This window comes from Sorex araneus, chromosome 4 (genome assembly GCF_027595985.1).
Source record: "Sorex araneus isolate mSorAra2 chromosome 4, mSorAra2.pri, whole genome shotgun sequence".
NCBI lineage: Eukaryota > Metazoa > Chordata > Mammalia > Eulipotyphla > Soricidae > Sorex > Sorex araneus.
Genome location: NC_073305.1, coordinates 997,978 through 1,025,950, shown reverse-complemented (window position 1 = coordinate 1,025,950; position 27,973 = coordinate 997,978).

Genomic DNA, 27,973 nt, shown 5'->3' with positions numbered 1-27,973 from the left:
GGGACACGAGCCTGGGGTCGGAGAGGGCGCCGCCCACCCTCTGCCCCTGCCACTCTCCGTCCGCCCAGGAGCACTGTGTCGCTTGTCCCGGCCTTCCCCGAGGACGTTGGCTGCTGACACGGGCGGGGAGCCCAGCCCGGCGGAGCGGGCGAGACCCCGCCACCACGCCCGGACGGGTGAGGCTGTGCCCGCACACACGCCCTGAGGCGCCTTCAGCACTGGAGGATTCGCGGCTGCCCAGGTGCCTCTGCACACACAGACAGTGCTCCCGGGGTGAGGGAGCACGCTCGGCAGACAGTGCTCCCGGGGTGAGGGAGCACGCGCGGGCCCACCCGTCAGGGGCCTGTCGTGGCGGTGGGCAGGCCTGGCTTTGAGAGACACGCGTGCCTAGAAGCCAGGGGACCCCCGGGCGGCCGGACAGTGAGGACCAGGCGGCCCTGGGAACCGGGAGCTGGGCCCGGGCCCCTGGTGCCCAGACAGCGGCCGCAGCTCCTGCAGGGACTTTGCTCTCCGTGAAGCCCCCAAATCCAGGCCCCCGGGTGGGGCTGGGGGGAGCCGCCACTGTGTCATGTGCCAGCCCCCGGGGCAGAGCGGAGGAGCCCGTGGCCAGCTCCTGTTCCTGGGGCCGGACACTGGGCCCCTTGGGAGACCCCCCCGGGCTGCAGTGAGGAGGGGACGCTCAGCGTGTGAACCGTGGCTGCCGTCCCGCTCCGGGAGATGAGACGCACAGCCAGCCCCCGGCCGCTCTGCTGACCCCCTCCCCCGCTGTCCGCCTGGGCCAGCCAGACGCGGCCCCCGGCCCCTCCTCAGTGCCCGGGCGCCCTCTGGCCCTGCCCCCGCTCCCATGGACAGTGCCCGTGTGGCCCTACACACCCTCAGAGCTTCACGCCCAGGACGTGGACTGTCATGCTGTGTCTTAGGGCATCGCAGGTGTGGGGTCCGGCCTCTGTCCGCCTGGGAGGGTGGGCAGTGAGTGCTGGCCCTGGAGGCTGGAGCCAGTTTGCTCCTGGCTGGAAGGCCCGCGGCTCCTCAGAGTGGACCGTCCAGTTCTGCTGACCCCTGACCCACACAGACTGGCCCGTGGTGCTCTGTCCTGGGAAATCCCTGTTCCCCTGGGGCCCCCGGGCTGCGTGTGCGTTAGGGCGTCTCGGGGGGGGAGGCGCAAACCCTCCCGCACCTCTGCACGCCGACACTCTGCACGATCAGGCCAGGGGCAGGAATCCCTTCCTGGGCGCCGCCGGAATAACCGAGATCAGGGCTGTGGTCAGGAGGACGACCGCCCGCGGGTCATCTCTGTCACTGACCCTCCCGGGGGCTCCCACAGGGAGGCTCCTCGGCCGTGCTCGCCCCTCGTCCTCCGCAGAGCGGGCTCGGGGCTGAGACGGGGGCACTTTCCAGGAGCACCGCGAGCGCACACAGCTGGGCCGTCTCTCGGCTGAGGCGCCGGCAGCTGGCACCCACGGCCGCCCGCTCCCCAGATAGCACGCGCCCGTCTGGCCCTCAGCCCGCCAGGAGCACTCAGGGAGCACTCAGGGCGGGAGCCTCTGCCGGGGCAGGACAGAGAAGGACACAAATGGACACAGCCCCAGCACCACTGACCAGCCTCTGCCTCTCTGCAGCCGCCCAGAAGCCACCAGAGAAGGGGCTGAGGGAGGCACCGGCACAGAAGGCGCCAGCCCACGCGTGACCCGCCCTCCGCCCACACATGATCCACCCTCTGCCCACACATGACCCATCCTCTGCCCACGCGTGACCCGCCCTCTGCCCACACATGATCCACCCTCTGCCCACACATGACCCATCCTCTGCCCATGCGTGACCCGCCCTCTGCCCACACATGATCCACCCTCTGCCCACACATGACCCATCCTCTGCCCACGCGTGACCTGCCCTCTGCCCACACGTGACCCGCCCTCTGCCCACGCCTGACCCACCCTCTGCCCACACATGACCTGCCCTCTGCCCACATGTGACCCCGCCCCCTGCCCACTGCTGCCCCCACATGTGGGCATGCACCTGCTCACTGGCGACCCCAGTGTCTCCGCCACGGGCACTAACCCTCCAGCTGCCGGGAGCCACGTCCAGCACCGCCCTGGAAAGGCTGCCCAGCGCCCAGCGCCCAGAGCCAGCCCTGGCTGCGGGTCTCCTGCGCCACCTGGTGGCCACTCCCGGAACCGCTTCTCCACGAACTCCTCAGTGCAAAGGGGGCTTGGCTTTCAGGTGGTCTGAGCCCCACTGGACAGCCTGGGGACACCGCGGTGAGGCGGCACGAGAACACGCACTCGGTCACGGACACGCTCTCGGAGGCCATCTCAGCTCCCGCTGAATCTCCAGACCCCACGTGCAGCCTGGCGCATCAGAGAGGCCGGGGGGTCCTCAGGGCCGGGGTGGGCAGTGTGAGATGGGCTGAGTGCGGGTGTGTCAGCGTGGGTGTGAGCACGCGGGAGGGGAGTGTGCGTGTGTCTGAGTGCTTGTGTTTAGAATTTGGAGTGTGCATGAGTGTGTAGCATGTGTGAGCATAGGTGTGAGGACGTGTACGTGTGTGAAGGTGTGTGAACATGCGTGAGTGTGAGCGTGTGTGCGACTGTGTGTGCAAGTGTGAGAGTGTGTCTGTGTGAATGTGTGTGAACAGGCGTGAGCGTGTGTGGCTGTGTGAGCCTGTGTGTGAAACTGAACCAGGTTGTGAGTGTGTATGGGGCGTTGTGAGAGTGTGTGCATTGTGTGTGTGAGTGTGAGTGTGGGTGCTGAGTGTGTGGTGGGTGTGAGGTCTGCGGGGGTGTGTCGTCCGTTCGGGCCATTCAAACCCTGACCACCGCTGGGCCTGAGGCCGTGGGTCACACGGGGAGTCTCCGGCCTGAGGAGCTGACGGAGCCCTGGGGTGACTGGAGCACTGGCATGTGGGCCTCACGGCGGCAGCTCTGTGCACGAGGCCCGGCCCGGCCTGCTGCAGGGCCCTCCTGAGGCCAGCGGCGTGTGTCCGTGCCGTTGCCTGCCTGCTGCTTCTGTGCCCGTGAGGGAGACCCTCCTGCGTCCCGCGTGACGCTGTCCCACCCACGCGGGTGCTGACCGCGTGACTCCGCCTTTCTGCCAGCGGAGCGGCCGTCACACAGGGGCAGGCGGGGCTCGAGGGCGGGCGCCCGGGTCTCTGCGAGCGCAGTCGGCCCCTGTGCTCTCCTGGGGGACTCTCGCTCCCGCCCGGCGGGCGTCCTGCCGAGCCCCTGGGAGCCTGTTAGCGCGTCACCAGCCCTCGGTCACCCCGGCCCAGACTGTCCCCTCCCGCCCGGCGCCCCTGGACGCTCGGCAGAGTCTCCTCCCTCGGCGTGCCCACCTGTGGGCCCGTCCCCTCAAGGTCACGGCACGGGCCAGTGTTTCCAGTGGCCAGAGCTGCCTGGGCCCCCGCTGGCTCCGGCCCTCCCCACACCCCGCCCGGCCGCGGTCACTTGGCCGCAACATTCGCTCTGGAAACGTCTGCTCTGGCCCTCGGCACGTCCAGGTGCCTGGTCTCCGGCATCGGGCCGGTGTCTGCACGGCACAGCCCCGTGTGGCTTCACCTGGGGGCGGGCAGCTGAAGCTGTGCCACGCCCGGCTCTGTGGGGCCTGTCCCCCCCCCCCCGCCCCGACTCAGCCCTTCCCGGTCTGGGCAGGTCACTGCCAGCCACAGGCCATCTGCACGGCTGTGGCTCTGCGTGGGCAGCCCCAGGCCCCGGGAACTGAGACACCCGAGAGGCACCACGCAGGGCCACAGGAGGCCACGGAAGCCTCGGGCCTGACCGCATAGGGCGCTGTGTGGCGATGTGGTGAGGGGGTGTGGTGTGTGTCACAGTGTGTGGTCCAGTGCATGCTGTGCGGTGTGTGTATGTGGTGTGCGGTACACGGGCCTGATGTGTGGTATGTTGCGTGTGCTGTGTGCTGTGTGCTGCGTGCTGCATGGTGTGTAGCCTGTTGCGTGTACTATGTGCTACACGGTGTGTAGCATGTGGTACCTGGCATGTGGTACACTGTGTGTGGCGTGTGTGTGTGGTGCGTCTGGTCCCGTGTGGCATGGGGCCTGCAGCCCACTCTGCATCATGTTCATGGGACACAGGTGGGGGTGGGGTCCCCACTGCCCACAGGGGGAAATCCTGCCCTCGGATCATGAACCCGCCCAGGGGCGAGGCCACCTGGGCCCGCTGCCTCGGGGAGGGGTCCTGGGGCTGTGGGGGCTGTGCCCTGGGCCAGTCCGGCCCGCCGCACCCGCGGGGCCTCCCCAGACCCTCGGCCCCCCTGGGAGCCGCGTCCCAGCTACTTCTCCTGACTGTGCCGTGAACCAACAGCAAAGTAATGATGAATATGGAGATGAATCAAAAGGAAGCCATAGTTTTCACACACACATTTCCAAGTGAATTAATGATTTCCCTTTATACAGTAAATGTGTCAAGACAGTAAAATGTGAGGAATAATTAAAAATGCAAGATTAAATGCTGTTGAAACCTTGCCCAGCCTTCTTAATGCGAAGGGAGCTTCCGCAGAACCTGCATGGAAACAGGAACCATGTTCCAGAGCCAGGAAGTTCCCGGGGAGAGTCGAGGGGGGAGGGAATAACCCGAGGCTGGCAGGAGGGGCCGGGCCAGGCCCGGGGGCCAGGGCAGGGCCGGGCGGCTCCCCCAGGTGCCACTTGGGTCCAGGGACAGACGCCCAGGAGGGCGCAGGGGCCTGGGCACAGAGCCAGAGAGAGACGAGGCCAGAACCGGGGCTGGGGTGGGCCCCGGGGTCTCCGGGCTGGAGGCGGGTGACACGGGGTCTCTGCGGGGAGGGAGAAGGGCCCAGGACTGTGCTGGGGGAGGGGCGGGGAGGGGGCACATCTCCATCCCAGAGAACCCCGGGGAGGAACCAGGGGGCGGACGCCAGAGACAAGTGCTTGAGACAGCGAGAGCCGTGCCTGAAGGGTCCGCGAGACGGAAAGTGGTTTATAAAGACGTTCCAGGTCGCGTTCATCCTAAACGCGCTATTAGCCACGCGAGGTTCCCTCCGGGCCCGGCCTCATTTGGTGCCTTTCGCCCACCTTCAGACTCTGGGAAACCCACAATGTGGTTTGAGGTGATTACGAGTTTTCAATTTTCTTGTCTCCACACACAAATGACAGTTCCATCAGGCAGCTATAAACAACCCGGTGTCGAGTACAAATGTGTTTAAATGCAATAGATTTAATTTGTTAAGATTTTACAAGGTTTACAAGAAAGTAACAGTCTTAGCAGTTTCAGTACATTTTTTTCCCCCATTGCACCTTGAAAAGTCTGGGGCAATTTAATCTTCCACGACATCCCTGGGCTGATAACGCCAGAGCAGGCCGTGCCGAGCTGACCCAAACCTTTGGCTCATCAGCACACAGGAAGCCGCCCAGGGGCCGGCAATCAGGCTGCGGGCAGGCTCTGCGCGGGGAGGGCCAGGTGGCATCAGCCCCTGCCACGTCCTTGCAAATTACCTTCTCTGGACAGACGCTTCCTGGAGATAATCAGGAGAGGGGGAGGCGGGAGCCAATCCTGGCAAACGCAGCGCCACGGAAATCTCATGTCCTTGGAATGACGAGAGTGCTCCACACGAGGCTCAGGATTGAAGCAAGAAGATGAACCTGAGGCTCTCGCAGCCGGGGTGGCCCGGGCAGCTCTTGGCAATGGGCAGGGAGGGCAGCAGAGACGGTCAGGGGCTGAGGCACTGGCCGTGGGCGTGGCCGGCCCTGGAGCAGCTTCAGGGGGGCCCCAAGGCAGGGCAGGAGCCAGCCCTGAGCAAAACCCCAAAATAAAGAATGGAGTTAGGGCTGGAGCAATAGCACAGCGGGGAGGGCGTTTGCCTTGCACGCGGCCGACCCGGGTTCGATCCCCGGCATCCCATATGGTCCCCTGAGCACCGCCAGGAGTAATTCCTGAGTGCATCGCCGGGTGTGACCCAAAAAGCAAAAAAAATTTAAAAAAAAAGAAAAAAAAAAGAATGGAGTTAAAGGAACGCAGAGGTGCATGTTGTCTACCACGACGGGCGCAGGGACCGGCAAGGTGCTGGCGGTCAGGCCAGGGCCGGTGCCTGCAGAGCCAGCCTCCCCCCTGCCCCCCGAGCACTCAGCCCGGAGTCAGACACGGGAGGGCTGGCTGGCAGCGCTGCGCCCCTGGACGCCCAGCCCTGACGGGGCGTGGCCCTGCGGGGGGGGCGGGGCCCTGCACGTCGGGCCTCCCGGCACCCGGCACGGAAGTGCTCACTCATGATAGAATATTTCCCTCCACTTATTTTCAGTGGTCATGACCCAGAATGGGAGAACTTTCTCTCTACTGAGAAGGAGCTTAAGGACTGATGTTGAAATAACACTAAATAATTCTTGCCTTTCTGTGTCGACACAATATCAAACTTTGCACAAGATTCTTCTCTAGGTTTCAGAAATAAGGAGAGTTTAGGGGACTTTTTTTTTTTTTCCCAGCGATGCTCAGGGGTTCCTCCTGGCTCATGCACTCAGGAATTACTCCTGGCGGTGCTCAGGGGACCCTATGGGATGCTGGGAATCGAACCCGGGTCGGCCGCGTGCAAGGCAAACGCCCTCCCCGCTGTGCTATCGCTCCAGCCCTAGGGGACGTTTTCGGCAGCTCCTCGGGCGGCTGTGTCCGAGTGGCGGTGCTGACGCACGTCCGCGTCTGGTGGCTCTCTAAGTCCTTCCACAGCAGGACGGGCCAGGGAGGAAGTTCTCAGTACAAAGTGGCCGAAGAGTGATACAGGGAGAACGTCTCGGGGTTATTTCAGCCCCTTCAGTTTGCAGAGTGCGTCGGCGCTGGGTCCCGTGTCGGGGAGGGGACGCCGAGGGTGACAGGGTGGACAGAACAGTGAGGCCTGTCCCTGTTTCCTGAGCCCAGCGCCCTGCACGGGGGAGTCAGACACCAGCCCTGCAGGACGCTGAGCAGCCCGGCAGGAAAGAAGCTCGTCGGTGCCTGCTCCTCAGCGCAGCCCAGCTGGGACACAGTGACACCGTGGCCAGGGAAGGCCCGGCCCTTCCCACCCGGGCCTTTGCATGTCCCACAGGACTCCCCCTCCCTCCCTCTCTCCCCTCCGTCTCGCTTTCTTTCTCACTCACCCTCTCCCTCTCTCTCCCCCTCTCTCTCCCTCTCCCTCTCTCCCTCTCCCTTTCCCTCCCTCTCTCTCACTCTCCCTCTCTCTCTACCTCTCCCTCTCTCCTCATTCTCTCCCCCTCTCTCTCCCTTTCTCTCTCCCTCTCTCTCTCCCTCTCCCTCTCTCTCACACTTTCCCTCTCTCACACACTCTCCCTCTCTCTCTCTCCCTCTCCCTCTCTCCCTCTCTCTCCCTTTCTCTCTCTCTCACACTGTCCCTCTCTCTCCCTCTCCCTCTCCTCCTTTCTCTCTTTCTCACTTACCCTCTCTCTCTCTCTCCTCTCTCTCCCTCTCCCATTTAAACACTGACACCCTGTCCAGGCCTTTGCAGATCCTGCCAAGACTCTCTGCCTCCCTCTCTCTCCCTCTTTCCCTCTCCCTCTCTCTTCACTCACCTCTCTTTTTCTCTCTCCCTCTCCTCCCCTCTCCCTCTCTCCCTGTCTCCCCCTCTCTCACTCTCCTTCTCTCCCTCTCTCTCTCTCCCTCTCTCCCTCTCTCTCTCCCTCTTTCCCTCCCTCCCCCTCTCTCCTAGCCTCTCTCTTTCTCTCTGGAATGCTTAAAAGATGAGTTTTCATGGCGTGACACTCTCCAGCATCTCGGTCTCCAAGAGGAGGCTGCCACTGCAGGAATGAGTGTTAACCAGCACTGTGGGGAGAAGTGATGAAAGGGATACCACTAGGAATACAGAGATTTCTCGCGTTCGCCAAGGAAACAATTTTATACCATCTTAATGCTCCTTGCAAGACATTAAAACACAGAGCTATAATGGCACAAGCTCATTCAATAAGCTTTGTGTGTTTTCATACTCTGCCTCTGAGTTTGCCCCTGTGTCGTAAATGTGGGTCCCCTTGAAACGACCTTGAGAACTCAGCCACCTTGCCACTCTCTGTCACGTACATCAAGGAGGACAAGGACTCCGTGGCAGATTCATCAGCTTTGTGCTGTTTGTTCCAATTTTGAAATAATTCCTAGCACTTGCAGAGTGAAGTGCTGGAAATTATACATATATATATATATATATATATATATATATATATATATATATATATATATATATATATATATATTTACAAATCTTCATGGTAATTCTTATTATTTCCAAGTGTTTTGAAAGTCACATTTCCAGCACTCTCATCTTCACACAATTAAATGGAGATTACAAATTAGCCCATTCAGTAAGGCTGATCAGAAGAGAAACGGCTCAGAGGCATTTGTTTGTGGTTGTTATGTGTCATTATAGAAATCGCCTTAATGAGACAAGCATATTCAACACGAGTTTCTATCAAAAGTAAGAACAATGGGGATTTCTGAGAGGAGAAAATGAAGCCGTTCCCGTGTCGGCATCAAGAGGCCAAGGACGCACCTCCAAATATTTGCATCTTCTCTCGGAGCACTCCAGGGAACGCCCGTGCGTGAGCGTGCTTTCTAAAGATGCTTTGTAACCTCGTGGTTTCCTCTCCCCGAGAAGTTTAATTCCCGGTGGACAGCAGGAACCTGAGATGTTTAGTTTAGGATAAAAATCTCCGAGAATCCGAGACCACACGGCTGCGTCTGCCAAAAGGGGGCATAACACGAGGCCCTTATAGCTATGCCACCAGACTCCCAGCAAGGCTGTTTCACACGAGCGCCCCAGGGGGGGCGGTGAGAGCCCTCCCCACCCCAAGGGACCCCGCCCTGGCAGCCACAAACCTCCACAACCCAACTGCCGCCACGCTCCAGGATGCTTTCCACAGGCATGAGTGAAGTCCTGCGGAACCCAGGTAATGCGGAACTTTGTGACCTCGGACCCAGGAGCAGAGATCCTCTGCCCACTTTCCCCAGTCTCCAGTGACGCAGGGGTCACGCCCATAAGCCACCTCCTCCCGGAGCACCGGATAATCTCGGATAATCTCGTTAGCAGCCACTGCCAGATCCTACGGGTTTCCGGGTTTCGCAACACGAGACCCCCATAGCCAGGCCACTGGCCTCGCCCCAGGCTGTTTCACGGGGGCCACCCCGAGGGGGCAGGTGAGAGCCCGCCCTGCCTCAAGGAACCCAGCCCCGGCAGCCCAAATCCTCCACAACCCAACCACTGTCAGGCTCAAGGCCGCTCCCCACGCACTTGGGCCAAGCCTCTCACACGAGTAAACACACTCCTGGACCACGCGGCTGCAGAATCGGCCGCGAGACACATCACAGGACACTCCCTCCCCAGTCTCCATAATTGCCACACCACACTTGATGGGGTTCCGATGGTAGGCAACAGGCCATAGAGGGGAATACATACATGCATGGATACACATTTTCAGACATATGTACCAAAGTCACATCACCCAAACTTTAACAACACGCCAGTGATACCCTATAGATTGTCTTAATGGCTCCTGCCAAGACAGAACAATCTTTACACTATTTCCTATATGAACACTTTTTTGTAAGCATGCTCAGCAGTTCTTCATAACAGAAATACGAAATATATTATGTTTTGGGTCAGGGATTGGGGCTTGGGATGGAAACATCCTGAATTTGGTGGTAGGAAGGTGAAATGCTGGTGGGACCAGTGTTTGAATATTGAATGTAATCAAACATTGTGAACTAACTTATAAAATTAAAATAAAAAAAAAATCTCTGAGGACATACCCCTCATAATTCCTTGTTCCATTCCCAGATAGAAATGTGGAATACACTTACGCACTGCCGGAAATTTGACCTGAGCTCAAGGTAGGAAGCGCGATTATTGCTGTTAATAACCATATAACACAGCACTAATAGTACACACATGTATGTCTTATGACCTAACAATAATGTGCACACGTGTGCTATATAGTCATAATAAAAGTACACATGTGTAGCAGCAACAATAGCCAACAAGCAAAGCTCCTGATGGGCCCCGTCTTCTGGCTGGAGCTCAGGCCCGTCCCTCGAGTCGCAGGCCACTCTTGGTGGGGCTCCCTCTCACGCCACTCTGGGCCTTCCTCATCCTCCTCCGTCGCCCACAGGAGGACTGTGACAAGGGTTCCTTACAGGGAGGGGGGAGGGGAGCGAGGGGAGGGGCGAACCCCTATGAGAAACAGACGTTCGCAGTGAAGTAGCCGGCTACGAAACCAGTGCCCGGAATCCCGCTGAGTTCTTACAGGTAAACTGAGATGTAGAACAGAAAGAAACGGAAACCAGCGGCCCTGTTTGTAAGATCCTGTCAGAAAAGATCAACTATCTAGGAATCAACAAAGAAAGTGCAAGATTTATTTAGTGGGACCTGTTAAACTAGAATAAGTGAACGGAAACCTTCTTTATTCATGGGAGAATCATCAGGGTGACACCTGGCCCAAGACACTAATGAAGCAGTGCAGCTTTCGTAGAAATCTGTGGCACTCTTCAAAGACATTGAACAACTATATCTAAAGTTTATTTGAAATCACAAAACTTCCCCAAATCCAAAGGAATTTTGCAAAAAATGGAGACAAGCTCCAACACGTCTGACTATATCTCAGATCTATAGTAACGAAACCTGCTAGTCCAGTCCAGAGACTGAGGAAAGCGGCAGAGATGGACGTGTCCGGGTGAGCCGTCAGCAGAGGGGGTGGATCTTTGACAAAGAAATGGGGCCACAAAGTGGGTCCAGAAAGGAGCCCCCCACAACTGTGCTGGGGAAACTGGGGAGCCCCCGGCATAGAAGTGAAATTAAGCCCCTGTCTCATGTGTACGCCAGGTTGACTCAGAACAGATCAAAGACCCCCGAATTGATCTTCTATCTGTAAAACGCACGAAGGGAAGAGTAGGCAGAACTCGCCACAAAACTGACCTCAGAGGGGCCTGAGGTGATAAGGTCCTGTGTGCACAAGGTGCAGGAATAAAGAGATGGGCCCGTCTCTGTGAAATGTGCCAGAGAAAGGAGGCCCTGACTGAGAGACCCCCTCCTCACGCGCGCAGAAAGAGCCACGAGGAGGAGCCAAGACTCAGAGCTGAGGCACAGGAAGTGCCCCCGGCCCAGCCCCCAGCCCCCCTCGGGACAGCAGAGAGCCAGTGAGTGAACACCCCCCGGGGAATGTGAGGGGCTGCGTGGAGAGCAGGGGGGAGGCGAGGCTGGGGAGAGCACTGCCCGCGCTCACTGACCGGTCCCCCTCCAGGTCCCCCTTCCTTCGCTTGTTTCGGGGGACCAAGAGCCACTTGTCCCAGTGGCCAGCCCCGGACCAGATCCCGCCAGGTATAAAATGGCACAATCCAAGGCGGCTTCCTGAGATCACGACCTCAGAGCGTACATACGAAACAAATGTTTCTAAACGGCGCTTCTAACAGCCCATTACTGCAGGCACGGGACGCCACGGGCATCATCTCTGGCAAATAAAATGTTATGAATGCCTCAGGAAGCACACATTTTTCTAATCCTATTCAAAACTGTCCTGTAAGCGGAGACGGCGTTTCCCGGGGTTACAGATAAGCACGGGCGGTGTGAGTGTTTATTAGAGCCACGGAGGCGGCTGCTACAATGTATCTCAGAAGCACCGGCGTTTCCTAGTACGGCCCAACTGTGGCCATATGGAGCAACCATTCATCGGGCAGAAAAAATAGGAACATTCCTAAGAAAATCTATGGGAGCAGCTCGGTGAGACCCAGGACCCCGGTCTGCTGGGGCTGAGGAGAGGGCTCCCCGCGCCCTCCGGCCCCCCAGGCCCTCATGTGCCTGCATAGAAGGTGCTGGTGCCCGCGGGCTGCCCGGCCAGAGAGACCCGCACACACAGCCAGGCGCAGGCGAAGGCCCGAGGGGACCCCTGGCGGGACCTGGTGCTCTGGTGGGGCCACGGGAGGGGGGGATGGAGCCCCGTCTTGGACTATGGGGCTTGGACGGAGACGGTGGGAGACCAGGAAAGCAGCCCGGAGGCAGAGCAGTGAGCGATTCCGGAACAACCGGCCATGGCGGGCGTGCGGCTTGGATCCTCCTCCCCACACACGCCTCTGTGTGTGTGTGTGTGTGTGTGTGTGTGTGTGTGTGTCTGTGTCTGTGTCTGTGTATCTCTCTGTGTCTCTCTCTGTGTCTCTCTCTATATCTCTGTCTCATCTCTTGTGTAATCACAAAAGAAGGGGGCATCAGGGCTCTAGCTCTCCCGCCGCCCCCGTTCGGTCATCTTGAACCACTTCCCCCACCCCGGGGAAGTCGATGGCGATGACGAGGCAGGAGAAGGAAGGAACGAGGGCCATCCTGGTTGGTCTCAGCTGCAGTTTATTCCCTTCCCATCTCCATTCTCCTCTGAGTCTCCTCCTGCTTCTCCCTCCCCCATGCTGCTTCATTCTCCTCTCGATCTCTCCTCATTCTCCTTCTCCTCCTGGCTTCTGATTTGGATCCCCCTAGCCCACTCTCACAGCCTAGTTAAATCCCCAAGCATGAGGGCTTGGGGCTTACACACAGGTGTGGTCTCCATCAATAGGGGTAAAGTTATTTCCCTCAGGGGATGCTGCTTCTAGGACAGATTCTCTTTCAGCAGGACACCCGCCCAAGAGCGGAATCCCAGGGTTGTGTTTCTCCTCTCCTTGTCCAACTAACATATAAGTATTCATATTATTAATCATTTTGTATGGACATAGCAAGAGATGCATTAAACTTATAGAATTGCTCTCCTGGAGTCATCTTGATCTCAGACTACAGTGCTCAGGCCAGATTAGTCTTTCCTATTCCTACCAGGGTCCTAGTCTCGTCATTGCTTTTGGATCATGACAGCATTTGTCCATGATCAAGCTTGTAACTTAGAGTTAAGAATCATGGCTCTTTGGCCTGGCCCTTATCAATGCCAGGGTAGCTCACAGCTTGCCTTAGGTTCCTTCAGACCCTAGTTGGGACCCTGCTTTTGGGGTGCTAGGAACTAAGGGCAGCTGAGGCTTAAGTCGAGAAAGCAGATGTCCGGGAGGGAATAATATTCAAAGCCAATTCAATCCCAAGTTACAAAAGCGCAATATTAACCATCTTCCTTTGTCCATACAAAAAGGACATTGCTTTAAAGTAAACTATTCAAAAGACACGAGGAGAGGAGAAAGGCAACATTAACTTACAATACAAGTTCAGTGTCCTAGAAGGGTCTGACCTTACAAATTAACAGAGTCTGATTAGGGGGAAAAGCTGGTTAACTGTTTGGGGAAGAGAGCATAGAGAAGTGGTTACAGCTAGTGACAGGGAGTGATTCGGGAGCACTGTGATGGGTATGACCCAATGAACCTAAGCTCCTTGTGGCAAGGGGGAAAGGACAAAGCAATGTCATCTTACAATCTCTCTCTGCCTCTGTTTCTCTGTATATGTGTGTGTCTTTGTCTCTGTCTCTGTGTGTGTCTCTATCTGTATCCCTCTGTCTCTCTGTCTCTGTGTATCTCTCTCTGTCTCTCTGTCTCATCTCTCTCTGCCTGTTTCTCTCTGTATGTCTATGTGTCTCTATCCCTCTATCTCTCTGTCTCTGTCTCTCTGTCTCTGTCTCTCTCTCTCTCTCTCTCTCTCGCAAGCTCACTCACTCTGTTTCTCTCTCCCTTGAGGAATCAGCAAAAGCCTTTTTCCACCTTTTGCTCAAGGGGGCACCAGTAACGTCTCTCATTGAGACACTGATTGTTACTGTTTTTGGCATATCCAATACTCACGGGTAGCTTGCCAGGCTCTGCCGTGCGGGCTCCATACTCTCGGTAGCTTGCCGGGCTCTCCGAGAGGGGCGGAGGAATCGAACACTGGTCAGCCGCGTGAAAGGCGAACGCCCAACCGCTGTGCTATGGCTCCAGCCTTTTGAGCAAGTAGTTTAAGGCAAGAAACTTAGGTCGATTTCCGAGATGCTCGGGTACTGGTGGGACCCGAGACTGGTCCAGAGCATCTGTGGAGCTGTCTGAGCCTTTGCCAGACGTGCCTGAGCCCCGCCCAGAGACCCCGGGGCCCTGCCAGCAGTCAGGGTGCTCAGAGGCGCCCACGCGGGAGGGCCGTAGCCCGGCCGTGGTCTGTTCTCGCGCCGTGGCTGCTCTCCGGCCCCGAGGGCCTCGCCCTGAGGGGCCTCCCTTCCCCGCTTGCCCCGGGGGACACCCCATCCAGGGACCAGCTTCGCCCCCTCCTGCAGAGGGGCGGCCCCTCAGCAGAGGACGCAGCTGTCGGCCTGCTCTGTCCCCGCCGGGCGGTGGCCGGTCACTGGCGCTGCCCTGCAAGTCATGCCCGAGGCTTTCCACGGACAGACCCTCGAGCCTGGACCTGCTCTCCCTGCAGACAGTGGCCAGTGACGTTCACGGCAACACCAGTGCCCACGGGGTCCCTGTGGCAGGTGCAGACTCGCTGAGCTGGGCCGGTCGGCATGCTTCCCGCTCCACAGTGCTCCGTGGCAGTAGTTTGCCTCCTCCTGTGCCGGGGTCTCCACTCCGGAAACTGCCCCAAAGGGTGTCACCGTGATGGCGAGCAGCTGAGGGAAACGCCTGAGAAGCAAACAGGGCGTGCAGGAAAAGGCTCTCGGGAGCATCCTGCTCCTCAGGGACGGTCGCTGGACCACCACCATGGGGGCTGGGCTGGGGGCTGGACCACCAGAGGGCCACGGGCGTGGGCTAGGGGGTGGGAGCACTTGGAGGGGCCAAAGGGCTGGTGTGAACGAGGCAAGGGTACCCGAGGGACCCCGAGGGCCTAAGATCGGAAAGGCGATCGCACACAGGTACAATAACCAACTTTCAAAGTCATGAAGGAGATGACTCAGGGGAAGACAAAAAATTGGAGATTTTTGATGCCTATTAAAAGCCAGCTATATATAGCGCCTACCAAAATATCTGATTGATGGGCAGAGATGCCCAAACGGACATCTGGCATCACCGAGAGCAAACACCCGTTTCTCTAAGTTGGCTGTCTCTCCTAAAAGTGTTCTCACAGAGCTTCCAGAAAGTACTGGAAGCTAATCGTTGCCCCCAGGCTATTCAGATTAAAGGCAAGTGAGTCCGAGGCCTTCAGAAGAGGAACAATTGATGTAGGGGATTCTTTTTATTTTAACTTTTTAATTGAATCACTGTGAGCTAGACCCTTACAAAGCTGTTCATGGTTGGCTTTCAGCCACACAGTGCTCCAACACCGTCCCCCCACCAGGGCACATCTCCCAGCACCAGGGCACCTAGGGTCCCTCCCGTCACCCCCCACCCCTGCCTGTCTCTATGGCAGGCGCTTTTCTTCTCTCTCTCTCTCTCACTCACTCTCTCTCACTCTCTCTTTTCTCTCTCTTTCTCTATCTATCTCTCCTCTCTCTCTCTCTCACTCTCTCTTTCTCTCTTTCTCTCTCTCTCACTCTCTCTCTCACTCTCTCTCCCTCCCTCTCTCTCTCTCTATCTCTCACTCTCTCTTTCTCTTTCTCTCTCTCTCTCTCTCTGGGCATTGTGGTTTTCAATACAGATACTGAAAGGTTATCAGGAATACCCCTTATCTACTTTTAACCCTCAGTTCTTGCCCAGTGTGGTCATTCCCAGCTGTTACTGTTACCCTGTTCCCTTCTCTTCCTTACCTACCCTCCGCCCCACACACTGTGGTCGCCTCCAACCATCGGCCAGTCCTCCTGGCCCCTGTTGTTCCTGGCCACGGTGCTAGTCTTCATGGATGATTCTTGGGGAGAAGTCACAACCAGCAGAAGCCCTGGGGGTGCTGGAGAGGCACGCGGCCCCTCAGGCTGTGACTGAAGCCAGGGCCACTCCCAATGATCCGGTGCATCCAGCCAGCAGGGTTTTGTGACCCGAGAAATCACTCACAGAAGCACAGACCCAAGACAACAGTCATACCTCTGGCACCACAGACAGGCCCGCCGGGCTGCTGTTTCACCAGGCAACAACGAGCATGAAGGCGCCAGCGCAGCCCCAGGAGGGGGAGCTTAGAAAGCTCTCACTGTGGCCGGGCACTTTCCCTCTGGCAGTACTCTGAGAGTGCAATGCAGGGGCCGTGGAAGAACGTTCCTCACACCGTCAAAGCCACGAAGGGGCCCTGCAGCTCACTCTTCACTCCGTGGTGGAGGGCTGACTGTGTGAGCACCAGTCTTCGGCCGTGGACCGAGTGGGAGTCTCTGCTGGACGCCTTACAGCCCCCCACGGGCACGTGATGGGGGCGGACGTGACATCCATATTCATGCTATTCTCAAAAGATGAAAATCTATAAAGTACCATGATCAAATTTAGAAAAAAATTCCATCAAATCATTCTGCCAATTCTTAAATATGCTGATAGCACAAAGAAACAGATGTCTGGTTCAGTCCCATCCCTGGTGCCATAGGAAAGAAAAACTGTTAATAAGCATGAATTCCACTGGCGTTGGAAGACACGGCAGAGTCCCATAAGTGGAGCGCATTTTGCCACGTTCGAAATAAACTCAAGAAAATGATACGGGAATAATGGCACAGTGAGGGAATATGATCAGAGAATTCAAAGCTGACGAACCAGGGCCAAAGGGGCAAATATCCAGTGGGAAGTGACGAGGAAGGGGACAAATCCTGCCAAGGCTCTTAATCCTGGAGGCGCCCTTAAAGAAAGGAAAGGAAAATAGCATCACCATTGATTAAAGAAATAAAAAAAAACAAGGACACGGAATAGCAGGACTCCGCCTGTGGTCAGACTGTGAGAAGAGAGAACTCGGCAAGGCAGAAGCATTGAGCAGAGGCTGAGAACACACCCCCAGGGCGAAGGGGAGACTGTCTCCCAGGGTTGCTCTGGGCAGGAGGCAGGCCAGGAAGTCACAGCCTGGGATTCAGCTTTTCAGGTGTTTTTAGTTGAATCACTGTGAGATGCTCAGCTAAGAGGCTGCTCCTGATCTGGCTTCAGTCCTACAGTGCTCCAGCCTCTCCCTGCACAAGGACACATGTCCCAGCACCAGTTTTGAGGGATCAAGAGCTCTCGAAAGGACAGGACAAACTTCCCAGCAGGGCTCTGAGTGGGGCTCTGACCCAGGGGCTCACAGCTGCCCTCCGCTAGATTAAACATTTGCTCCGAGCTGGCTAAGGGATTTTATACATTTTCAATAACAAATTAATTTCTCATTCAGAGTGAGTATTCTACATATGATTAGGTTTTCCTTTAAATCCATAAAGATCTTTATTACAATCTTTTACTTACTAACGTGGACACTTAAGCAGTATCTATAACATAATATTTTCTTTTTTTTTGCTTTTTGGGTCACACCTGGCGATGCACAGGGGTTATTCCTGGCTCTGCACTCAGGAATCACCCCTGGCCGTGCTCAGGGGACCATATGGGATGCTGGGATTTGAACCTGGGTCGGCCGCGTGCAAGGCAAACGCCCTCCCCGCTGTGCTATCTCTCCACCCCTATAACATAATATTTTCTAATGTAAAGTCAATATTCCTTTTTTTAGGATAAAATACACCTTGCACTTTTGTAGACCCATTCAGGTAGTCGCTGCTAAGAGTTCTTAATTCTATGCATGCTTACTAAACTTGTATTTGTGGGATTTACCTATCTCATGTAAACTCTTAAATGTATTAGCACAGAGACATCTACAATTTCTTTGACCTTACACACCTCTAAAATATTCAGGTTTTCTTTGGGGATCACACCACTGGTGCTCAGGGCCTACTCCTGGTTCGGTGCTCAGGAATCACTCCTGGTGGGCTCAGGGAACCATATGAGATTCTGGGGATAGAACCTGGATTAGCCACATGAGCAGCCTACCCCCGTCCTATCATCCAGCCCAGAAGATTTGGTTTCTGGAAAAAAATCTATTTATGATTTTGTGGAATTTCGGATTAGTTCCACTCGCCCACACATGTGAGGAGTCACCGCGTCCCTCATACAAGATCTCTGCCGTGCACGAATAGCCCAGTAGGAGAAACACGAACAGTCGAAGTCATCAAAACTGAAGGATTTGTCCATGGAACCGAGCTAGCAGGGGGTGGAGGGGGAGGGGTCCTCGGAACCAGAGGGGGGAAGCGGCTTAGAGATGGGTCCAGCGTTAGAAGCTGCATCCACGGAGAGTGTGGCCAATAGCGCCTCATGAAAAAGTGTCTGACAACGTGGTGCTCAGGAGTCACAGCCTCCGCGCCCACCTGTGACAGGTGCTTCCTCAGTGGGGCGGGGGAGGGGGCGTTGAGGCCACAGGCAGCTTCCGCACCGAAACTGCATCTGCACGTACCTGCCCCAGGCCAGCGCCCGGGGTTAGGTGAACAGCGGGTCTCTGTGGATGGGACACTCTCGCCAAGCAAACAGGAATGTACCCAGCACCCAGCACCCAGCACCTGTGCTGGAAGTGAACAGCTCGGACCTCCCTGCCCCCCAGAACAAGCCTCGGCATCCAGCAGAGGGAAGGTCTCACAGAAGCCCACCCTCACAGAACACGGGAGGCACAGCTCCAGCACGGACCATGACACACGAGAACACACGCCAGGAAGATCGAAGACTCCGACGCACACGGGCTCGTCTTTCTCCCAGTGTGCAAAGTTCTAAATAAAATTGTGGATTTTGGGAATACGGCAGATAATCAAATGGATCTTCATAAAGGACATCGAAACACTGCAGCTCGCGGCAGTGAGAACTGTGTGGCTGTGCGGGGGTTTCCGGTTTAATTACCCCGGCAGCCCGGGAAGCACCACTCAGTGGCTTAAAAGGTCATCGAACTCCTTCCATTTTCTGTAAAGATTTATAGAAAATATGACAATCAAAACAAACCATGAAAAATGCCGACTTCTAGTTAAGGGTTATTTTGGGAGAGAAAAAAGGGAGTTGGCCATCCTTTCGTTAATAAAGTGACCTTAGCCTGGGCCGCCCATGCAGACGGGGAGTTGCTCCTTTTCTTGATCACTGAGAGGCCCTGGAGGGAACAATTACAGCTCCAGAGTAATTTGCTGGTGCCTTGGAGCCAGAGCCGACGTTCAAAGCCCACGGCCCAGCACCGCCCCTCAGCTGTGGGCAGTGGTCAGCTACCCCTGTCCCAGTGACACAGGCACTGTCCATCCTATTACAAAGAAGTGAAGAACATCCCACATGCCACGTCAGCGATTGCAGGCGAGCGGTGAGAAACTGGAACTCGTTACGTGTGAGATAGCGGTATGCTTCTTCATATTTCAAAGCAAAACATAGGGGTTGTTTCTGCTTTCTCTGATACAAAGCATGGCTCACTCCCTCTGACTTCCTCTCACTGAAAACCTTTATCATGAGAGCCCCTGGCTCCTGGCCATGGCCCACGCTGACCTCTCAGGGTGCCCGCTGGAGCGACACTCACCGCGGCAAAGGCTGAGTTCCATGCAGCCGAGTTCTCAGACTGAAACTGGCAGCCTTGCTGAAAATCTGAGGAATCTTATTTTTTAAATATTTGTTTTGTTCTGGGGCCACCCCTGCTATGCTTAGAACTTATTCCTGGCTCTGCGCAGGGAACAACCCTCGCCGACTCAGGAGGCCAGCTGGGAGCCGGGATCAAACCCGGGCTGGCTGTGTGCAAGGCAAGGGCCCTACCTGCCGTGCTATTGCTCAGGCCCGTTAATCTCACTTTCGAATAAACCAGATCCGCCTCCCAAGGACCACGAGCCTCAGGGAGACAGGTGAATGTGCCTCTTCGGAATCCAGAGAAGCTGATTCGTGCACGGAGGAAACCCAGGAGGCTGTGAGCCCTGAGGAGCCAGTGGAATCCTGGAAGCGTGGGGAAGGCGGGAGAGCTGCGCCCTCGGGCGGGAGGCCTGAGGGGCTGAGCTCAAGCAGACTCAGGCCAGTGTTGGTGGCTAATACCCACCAGTTTGTGCCAGTGTCCCCGGCTCTCCCTGGGGGGGCTACACAGACCCAAGCGTCACCCCGCACTCATGCCCCCACCACACAATGCAAGGACCTTCCCGGGCCCTCACAATGCCTCCGCACTCTGTGGTCTTGTCCGAGGAGCGGGAGCAGGAGCAGACGGCAGTCAGACGCGGGCACTGTTCACGCGGGGGCCCAGCCTTCGCCCTGCGTCACGCCACTGAGGGTGATTTACACGTTCTGCACCAGCCAGGGAGCTCAGGGGACACTGGCTGGCGGGTTCCCCGGGTAGGAGGGAGGTGAAGTCTGGGGGTCCCGTGGGCATAGACGCCGGCTCTGAGAAACTTGGCTGAGGCGGGGGCTTACGCTACAGCTGAGAAGAGTCTTCCCTCGGGTTCTCCATAGAACGAGAGTCCAGATCCATGTCAGTTCCGGGAAAATCGAGCTCCAAAGCCTGGAGAAAAGTTCCCGACAGTTATTTTTGCGATTGACTAACAAGTGTCGCAAAGTCCTGCTTCTAAACCAAGTTGGACTGACTGTTGGTGTTTGACAGGACGGGGTGCGTGCGCTTGTTAGCCGGGGGTGCACTGTGTCCCTCACAAGTGTCCCGTGACCACGCTTCCCACACTGACCCTGCAGATCTGCGTCCACATGCCAGTCAGGCCACTCGGGCACCTTTTCCCACCTGAGCAGCGAGGCACAGAGGGTAGCAAATGGCTTTATGGAAAATGGAAATTTGCCAAACGTGGCGCCAATTGGTGAAGGCACTTCGTGTCCGTGAACTACGACACTGTTTTGATCAGAACAAGTCAGATTCCTGCGTGGGGCTCTGAGACGTTGGCGCAGTGCAGGGAGCTCTCTTGAGCAGAAATTATTGAGCTGGAGCGTAATTAAACGCCACAGATGTGAATCTGGGCAGCTAATAATACACATGCCTTCTTAGACGACGGCAAACAGAGTACATCCTTGAACGGGAACAATGGCTTTGTGCCTACAGCACAGAACAAAGACCCGAGGAGGAACTCGGGGAAGGAACAGGGCGCAATGCCAGTCCCTTTGTTTTGTCCCGCTCTGTCCATCAAGCCCTCCCTGAGTCACCGTGTGATCATCTTTCTTTGCATGTTGACTTTGAGTCACGTAATGGTCAATGATACCGAGGAGAGGGGCCCGACTCATCTCAGGGCAAACAGAAGCAACACATGCCCCTCGCCTGCAGAAACACCTTGAACGATGCAGAGAACTGGCGTTTGAGTGTTTCTTAGGGCAAGGCGCTGCTCGAGAGAATCCCACCTGGGTCAGTGTCTCCTCCTGGGGCGGGGCGGGCTCCACGCTTCCCCCCCTGTGTCCCGCCTAGGAGCCTGTGACTGACTGACCCACGAGACAGTGGAATGCCCGTGGGTGCTGCAGAGGAGGCGGATTGTGCCCATGCAGCCACCTGCCTGGGTTCTGGCCGAGCTCCCCTCTGACGGTGCAAGCTGCAGGGCTCAGGAACGCTGGGCCGTGGCCAGTCCGCGCCGCAGACAGGAGCCATCTGCCGGGAGGGTTTGGCTTTGTCTGAACATCTTCACAAAGAGACCATCTGCTCCCTTCTCTTAACTATCTATTTGCAGCGTTTTCTCCCTTATCTGCTTTACAACTTTCTCTGCACATGTCAAGATTCAGTTGTGTATCGGCATATCAGGATGCCATCTCTCGAGGGGTCGCCCCTGAACTCTGGCTGATCCCGAGGCCCAGGCTGAGACCTGGCACGGGCGCGGGGGCTGGGGCTGGGCTGGGAGGGGGCGTGCTGAAGCCTCAGCGTGCGGGAACTGGACCAGGGCTGGTGCTGAGACCACTGGATGCTGAGGCCTCAGGTGCCCCCGACCTGCCCCTGACATACAAGAGTCTGTGCCGAGGCCGTTTCCGCCACGGCGGTGCACCCCCCGCTGCGTGTGGGACACCAGCAGGGACGCCCTGTCGAAGGGCCGAGAGGAGGAAAAGCTACAGCGGAGGCCGTAACGACGCGTGTGATGCTGGGGTGGGTTTCCAGGATCGTCCAACCAAGGAACGGTGTAAGGAAACAGACCCCTAGTGTGTGTGTGTGTGGGGGGGGGCTTCTGGCCGGAGCAGAGTCCTGTGATGAACACGAAACGCAGAGACATTAGAGGAGCGAGCTCCTTGTCTCCCGCTCCCCTCGGAGCAAACACCCGCGGAAGAATCCTGCAGACGAGAGTGCTCCCAGCCGTGCGGGGAGTTCAGAGCTGTGAGATTATAATTGGGACAACAGCCTCAGCCGTCATCACCACGGACGCCTCTCGTCCTCGTTTACAAGGAAGATACCGAAGGACGTGGATTAAAAGTCTCGTGTGTGTGTGTGTGTGTGTGTGTGTGTGTGCGCGCGCGCGCGCGCGCGCACGCGTGTGCGAGAGTGCACACAAGCCTTTAAGCACAAATTGGAAAATCAAAGTTTCAAATATATACTTTTCAATAACTTCAGCGGGTAACTCATGTACAGATTTTATTTCCAAGTTATATTTATAAGAGCGCACGTCAGCAACAAGTGAATTTATCACACACTTTGCAAACAGAGTGTTCAGACATCGACACTTCCCAGGAGACTTTGCCGTAAGAGAACAGGCACACGGGTGAGTGGCAGAGAAGTGGACCTGTAGTGGGACGCATGGGAGAGACAGTGGCTGGGGGGTTGGCTGAGAGGACAGAGGGGGAGAGAGAGAGATCACAGTCGACACCAGGCACAGGGCCCGGGTGCTGCGACTGAGTCCTCCCTGTGCGGGGACAGCCGGACCCTGCAGTCCTCCCCACAGGGGGCAGCAGCCACGCCCGGGCGCCCGAGAAACCCACTGCTGGGCCTCCTGCCGCAGAGCTCACGCAGGAGGCTGCTGGGGGCGGCTGCCCCGGCCCCGGGGGCAGGGGGGACTCCAGTGCCCCCCGAGCACCCCCGACAGTGTGTGCAGGATGGACCCGAGACACTGCCGAGAGGCCCTTCCTGCAGCACACGGCACATGGTACACAGCACACGGTACACAGGACACGGTACATGGCATACACACATGGCACACGGCACACAGCACACAGTACACAGGACACAGTACACAGGACATGGTACATGGCATACAGCATACAACACATGGTACACAGGACATGGTACATGGCACACAGCACACACACGGCACATGGCACACGATACACAGGACACGGTACATGGCACACACACGGCACACGGCACACAGCACAAGGTACACAGGACACAGTACACAGTACACAGGACATGGTACATGACACACACATTGCACATGGCACACAGCACAGGGTACACGGCACATGGCACACGGCACACAGGACACATTACATGGCACACACACATGGCACATGGCACCAGTACACGGCACACGGCACATGGCACATGGCAGGCTCGGGAGCTCCCTGCCTCCAAACCCGTGTTGGCAGTGGGACCCCTCACTCACCGTGGAACCAGGCTCTGGTCAAGCTCTCGGCGTCCGTCTGGACGCGGCAGCTCAGGGCCTTGGCCTGGCTTGGGCACCGCTGTGCCGCCAAGGGCAGAGACTCCGTCTTTGACTTCGGAAAACTGCTAAGGGTGGGCAGACGCCCCAGCGGGCGAGAGAGCCACCTCGGGCCGTCACAGGAGGAGGCCGGGATGTGCTGCCCAGCACGGTTGTCCCAAACGTTCCTGGCCCCAGTGCTGCGGACGCCCTTCCAGAGACCCCGAGAATGAAGCCCCACATCCTGCCACCGTGCAGGGGACATGGGGCTGGGCAGGCGAGGAGGGAGGGGCGAGGGGGAGGGGAGGGTGGAGGTAAGGTAGAGACGAGGCTAGAGGGATAGAAGGACAAGGCGAAGAGGTGAGGAGGAGGGTGAGGAGGGCTGGGGGGGAGGGTGAGCAGGTAGGGATGGTGCGAGGGTGGGAGGGGGAGCAGGGGCTAGAATGGAGGGGAGAAGAGTGGCGAGGGGGGTGAAGGACTGGAGGCGTAGTTTGGAGAGCTTGGAGCGGGGGTCAGTGTAGGCTGGTGAGAAGGAGGGGTGAGGAGAGGGGGGTGGAGGGCAAGGAGGGCTGTGAGGACAGATCTGGGTACCGAGCACTTCCCCGAGAGCCCTGAGAAGCAGGAACCAGCCACAGGCTGAGCACAGAGAAGGGCTGTGTGTCCGGGACACGCCACCAGGAGCCCCGTGACCCGGAAGCAGATCCTCCTGCTCTGAGCGGCCCCTCGCCAGGGCAGTGTCCACTGCTCAGTGTGTGGTCTGGAAGCTGCTCGTCTGCATTCCTCCTCCCCAGCCCTCTCTGCCTGCCCACGGCGGGCCGGCCAGCGTGAGGTGGGCACACGCGTGTCACAAGGCACACCAGACGTGCCTGGACTTGCTAGTTCTCCCCCAGAAATCTTTCCCGAAGTGTCCGTTGCAGTTACGGTTGTGAATAACTTGGAACTGGTGTTCCTGAGGGGAGCAAGAGAAGGAAGAAAAGGTTCGTAGATATTTTTAGCAAAACACATATAATTTGCACGCTCCTACCCAGAGGGAATAAAGCCCTCAATACGGGTCCCCGCGGGTCTCCTTTCTGGGAATTCACCGCCCCCTGCCACTTGATGAAACCTAATACATTCCCGATGTGGCGTACATTTCCTCAAACTGCTCACGAGCACTTCCAGGAGACCGGGATTCCTCATCCAGGCAGGAGGGCAGAGGCGGGGTGTCCTGTGTCCCCAGGACTGTCTGAACGGTGCTGACGAGTCGCCCGCCTCCCAGCCACGGTTTCTGCTCCTTCTCTGAGCCCGCCAGACTCAGCGATCGTCTAAGTGGGCTTCGACTTCACGCACGACCCTTGGCTCTGTTTTCATGGGAACACGTGTGAACACTGGGCCTCCGTCTCGTACTGCCCCACACCTGTTCTTTACCTGAATTAAGGCTGGGGGGTCAGTAATAGGAACGGGAAGGGTCCTGGGAACAGACCTGTGGGTCTCCAGGGCACCCAGGCCCGAGGCGAGCCAGCTCAGCCCCGGGGGTCGCCCACAAGTCCAGGGGGCCTTTGGGTGGCCGGTTCACATGCCCCAGTGTGGGCGGGGCCACGGCATGGTGTAGTCTACCCCACGCATGTGGACACTTTGCTCGGTCCACACTGGACGTCACCGAGTGTGGAAAGGCTCATCTGTCCAGTGCGGGAGAAAGAACCCCCAAGCCTGGCCTGGTTTTCACTTCACCCCTGCGCAGGGTCGAGCCTGCCTTGCACCGAGTCACCAATCCTGAGACGGACAAGGCCAGGGTCGGGGCCACAGGGAGCAAGTTGGGGGCAGAGTGACCCCAAAGGCTGCAGCTGGGGCCCTCGCTGGGCGGATGCTGGCTGTCGTCTACGTGACAGGTCAGTTCTCTGGGGGACGGTCGGGCCTTCTCCCTGCTCCCCACAGCAGCTGGGCATGTGGACATGAGCACCTCCTCCTCCTCCCCCTCCTCCCCCTCCCCTCCCCCTCGTCCTCCTCTCCCTTCCCCTCCTCCTCCTCCTCCCCCTCCCTCCCTCCTCCTCCTCCTCCTCCTCCTCCCCCCCCTCCTCCTCCTGTGGCCCCCGCAGAGAACAGGGACCGTCCCCAGTGGCGGGGAGAGATCCGACACTGAGCTCGGTGACACTTTAGCACGTGAGGCACCAAGTCCAGCCTGACCTGGCCACACCCCGTCCATGCCAGAGGCCAGCGTCCATCCTGGCCCCAAGAGCCAGCCAGAGCTCACTGCAGGGGTCCAGAGCCCAAAGCGGAGCACAGGCAAGGCCACGGAAAGTGGCAGTGACCACGCGCCAACCTGGATGAGGCAGGGCCCGGGCGTGGGCCGGGCACCGAGCACTGGACGCTCTTATCCCTGTCAACCCTCTGCCAGGGGTGCCTGCCGCCCACCTCCCGGGACGAGATGCAGCCCAGCACCTGCTGTCACCGAGGGTCACCCCAGCCGAGGGCCTGCAGCCTCTCTGGGGTCGACCTGCACACGCCCACGTATGACGCTGCCTGCACATGTGTGTGTGCACATGCGTGGGTGCTGGTAGGTATGTAACCGCCCACGGCCCCCTACAAGCCTACAGGTAACTTCCGTCTCCCGTGTCCAACCCGGACGGACAGACGGAGAGTGACTGCTCGTGACGTTAGGGAGGGGCTGAGCTCCGCCTGGTCCCGGGCTGCCAGTGCGGGGGTCTGTCTTGCTGCAGGACGGGGGCGGCCAGGCCTCGGCGCAGCGCGCTGGTTTCGTCGCTGCCGTGTTTGTTTACAACAATGCCCTGAAACGGGCCCCGCCATCTGCGCGAGGTCTGGCCCCCGGAATGGGAATGAGACACTGAAATGCCGTCCAGATGTCGCCCGCGGATCTGCACGAACAGATCATGCAAATCGTCACAGGCACTTCTCCCTCCTTAGACAAAAGTATTTTTAGATGGAGTGTAGGAAAGTAAGTCTGGGGAGGCAGAGGAACGCGTCTGAAAGGACAGGGACCTGCCCTCCTCAGGCCGTGCCTCTGATGAACCGTGAGGTGCAGATGATTCTGGTCTGCCACTCCCCAGAAGCCGAGATGGACGGCCACAGGAAGCGCAAGATTCACCTTGACCGAGGGATTCGGGGTACCTGCGTCTGCGAGGGAACCTCGTACCACTCCACCAGGCGGGGACGAACTCCCGGGCCTGCATCCCAGCTCCCACCGGCTCCCAGCACCTCCCAGACCCGTTTCTCCTTCTCTCTGGGAACAAAGAGCAAATCTTCCTTTCAGATGCAGTTCTTTATTGTTGGGACGCCCACACATTGCCACCCTAAAATCTCTCTACCCTCGTCTGCCTGTGGACTGGAACTAAACGGGCCAACGAGTCAGACATTTATTTAAAATATCAAGAAAACTGAAGCCGAGAGACACTCAGCCAACTGCACATGGCCCACATGGCACTCTTCATTCTCTGAGCACTGAGCCAGGAGCAAGCCCTGGACAGCACCACGTGTGGCCATCAAAAAACCAAAATCTTATAAAAATTTTGTCCAAACATGACGTGTTGAGGGGCTGGAGAAATAATACAGAGAGTTGGGTGCTTGCCTGTCACATGACCCACCACGTCCCGTCCCCAACACCCCATACAGTCCCGAGTCCTGCCAGAAACGATCCCTGAGCACAGAACTAGGGGTAAGCCCTGAGCACTCCCAGGTGAGGCTCAAAAATGGAAATATATATAGAGAGATAGATATAGACATGTATAAATCACGTGTTGACATAAGATGGTCACATCAGGTGTTAAGAGTATTTAGGATTTGCGACAGAAAGATGGAATTCATTCCCTGTGACTCTCCCTGAGCCTCTGCCCTCCCACATACTGTGTCCCATTTATAAATTCCGAATTCCTTATGTGGGGCAGAGAGTAAATCTTCCAGCTCTCAACTATGCAAATTCAGGTGGAAAGGACTTGTTCCTCTCCTCGTAAAGCAAGAAGAATAACAATACGACTTCATAAAACACGTTTCGCAGCCTCGAACAATTATCCACGACTTGGTCTCTAACTTCCAACGACATCCCCTGTGATGAACCCCAGGCTGTATTCCAGAGGCAGCAAATTTATTTTCACAACTGAAGACCTTGGCGTTGAGTGGAAGCTTAAAACAGATTCAACAAAGAAAAGCAAAACTCAACTAAGAATGTTTATGGGGTCACAGCATCTCTGTGTTTGCTGTAACTATAGACGTTCTTCTTTTTTTCTCTCAGTGACTGTTGATTTAGAAAACAGGCCACCACCATCAGCTAACCCCGAGGCCCCCAACTTGTCACATCAAACTTTCCAAGCAAAAATGTGACATGATCAAATTCAGCAAAGGAGAATATGTTGGAGAACGTTTGTGAGAAGGTGGGAGATGGAGCGAAGGGGGTGAGCAAGCCCAGAGAGAGAAGACGGAGAGTCGGGGCTGGACTCTGATGCAGAGCAGGCCGGCTCAGCCTTCACTCTCGTCTCCGCCCCTTACGGTGTGACTGCGTCAGGAGTGACGAGAGGAAATAAAGACAATCGCCTCGCCCCGCTTTTGCTAGAGTTTGTATTTTGTTGGTTTTACTGATCTCCAGGAGTTCCTTCTGTGTCCTGGGTATCAGCCCTTTGTGTGGTGCGTGCGTGTATATTTCTCCTCTTCAGTCAGCTCTCTTTCAGCTCTAGTCATGCTCCGTTT